The sequence below is a fragment of the Eriocheir sinensis genome, chromosome 11 (genome assembly GCF_024679095.1).
Source record: "Eriocheir sinensis breed Jianghai 21 chromosome 11, ASM2467909v1, whole genome shotgun sequence".
Lineage (NCBI taxonomy): Eukaryota > Metazoa > Arthropoda > Malacostraca > Decapoda > Varunidae > Eriocheir > Eriocheir sinensis.
Window position 1 is genome coordinate 22,283,943 of NC_066519.1, and position 2,500 is coordinate 22,286,442.

The window sequence follows — 2,500 nt, forward strand, 5'->3', positions numbered from 1 at the left end:
TATTGTATTCTATTTATTTCTATCTTTTCGTCTATTTATTATTGTGTGGTGGTGGTGGTGGTGGTGGTGTTGGGCATCTCTTAGTGGGCACAGCTGGGTAGTGGTGGTGGTGGTGGTGGTGGCGTCACTTGTCCCCTCTCCCCCCCCTCCCCCTCCCTCTCTCTCTCTCTCCCTCTCCCTCTCCCTTCCTCCTTCCTTCCGTCCTTCCTCCCCCCCCCTCCTCCTCCTCCTCCCCTGTTCCCTCCCTTTTCCCTCTACCACGTGTTGCTTCTCTCCTCTCTCTCTCTCTCTTACCTTTGCTTAATTAATTGTATACTATTTCCTCCAAACACACACACACACACACACACACACACACACACACACAGGTAGGTGGGTCACTCATTACTGTATACCTTACCTGTGTGTGTGTGTGTGTGTGTGTGTGTGTGTGTGTGTGTGTGTGTGTGTGTGTGTGTACCTGTATTTTCTCTTTATTTTTTCATTCTATTTACGTAAAAGATCCATTGTTTTTTTTTTGTTTTTTTTTTGTATTATTTTGGTATTGGAAAAACTTGATAACTAACCTAAAATTACCCTTATTAAGTTCCCTATTATCTTCCCCATGTTCTTACCTATCATCTTCCCCATGTTCTTACCTATCATCTTACCTATCATTTTCCTAATTGTCTTACCTATCATCTTACCTAATACCTTACCTAATGCCTATATCTTTTACCCATTAACTCACCTAACTGTATTATAATCAACAAAACACAATCTATATTTTCCTTACCTATCTACCTGTGTCTACCTTTAATTAACCTGTTACTACTACTACTACTACTACTAACAATGCAAGGTGTGTGTGTGTGTGTGTGTGTGTGTGTGTGTGTGTGTGTAACAGGTACCTAATCGATTACAACAGGGAGGAGGAGGAGGAGGAAGAACGAGGAGGAGGAGGAGGAAGAAGAAGGAAAGAAGGAAAGAAGGAAGAAGAGGAGGCGGAAGGAGAGAAAAAAAATCATACATTATTTCTATCCTTCCTTCCTTCCTATTCTTCCTAGTTATGGATAGGAGGAAACTAGGACAGGGAGGGAAGGTAGGGACGCTGCAGGAGGAGGAGGAGGAGGAGGAGGAGGAGGAGGAGGAGCCGTGGGAGAGAAGGAAGCATCTGGCCACCAGCTGCCTTCGCGCACACACACAGCTGCCGGGCCAGACTGACGCCACAAGACTACCCTACCCACATACCCTCCCTTATTTTCCCTCATATCTCCCTTCTCCCTTGCCCTATGTTATTCTCCCTTAATATGTTGATAGCCAAAGGGTGTGTCTAAGTTCATGCAGGAGGAGAGGTGGATAGGTGGAGGTGGAAGAGCAGGAGAGTGGAGGAAAGTGAGGTGACCCGCTGGAGGGATGTCCGACGCGCGGGTCTTGTCCGTCACACCTGCCAATGGTTACCAGGTGTCGCCGTTTCTTTCTCTCTCGTGTGTGTTGATATTTTTACGAGGAGGAAAATGTGCGTATGAGAGAGAGAGAGAGAGAGAGAGAGAGAGAGAGAGAGAGAGAGAGAGAGAGAGAGAGAGAGAGAGAGAGAGAGAGAGAGAGAGAGAGAGAGAGAGAGAGAGAGAGAGAGAGAGAGAGAGAGAGAGAGAGAGAGAGAGAGAGAGAGAGTAAACTACCTCCCTTCCTTCACCTATTTCCCTTTAAATAGGCCAAAATTGAGGTAGATTCGGAAATAATAAAAAAAATAAGGTAAGGTACATTTAGGTAAGTTAGGTAAGGTAATTTAGGTAAGGGTCATTTAGGTAAGGTTAGTTTGGGATAAGTTAGGTAAGGTAAGGGTAGGTTAGTGCAGGTTTAGGGTAAGGTAGGTTAGGTAAGGTAAGGTAATATAAGTAAAGTAAATCGAGTGTAAGGTAAGTTGGACAGGTAAGGTAAATAAGGTAAGTTAAGTACGGTAATTTAGGTAAGGTAAGTTAGGTAAGGTAATTAGGTAAGTATAGTTTAAGTTCGGTAAGGTAAGGGTAGGTTAGGGCAGGGTTAGGGTAAGGTAGGTTAGGTAAGGTAAGGTAAGTCACGAGTAAGGTAAATGTAGGGTAAGTTGGTTAGGTAAGGTAAGGCAATAGAGGTAAGGTAAGTCTAGTGTAAGGTAAATTTAAGGTAGATTAGGTAAGGTAAGGTAAGTCCAGTGTAAGGTAAGTTTAAGGTAGGTTTAAGGTAAGTTAGGAAAGGAAAGTTTAATCATGGTGAGTTAGGTAAGGTAAGTTAGGTAAGGCAAGTATAGGTTAAGGTAAGTTAGGTGAGGTAAGTTAGGTAAAGTAAGTTTAAGGTGAATTAAGTTGAGGTAAGTTAGGTAATAAAGTTTAATCAAGGTAAGTTAGATAAGGTAAGTTAGGTAAGGCAACTATAGGTTAAGGTAAGTTAGGTAAGGTAAGTTAGGTAAAATAAGTTTAAGGTGAATTAGGTTGAGGTAAGTTAGGTAATAAAGTTTAATTAAGGTAAGTTAGATAAGGTAAGT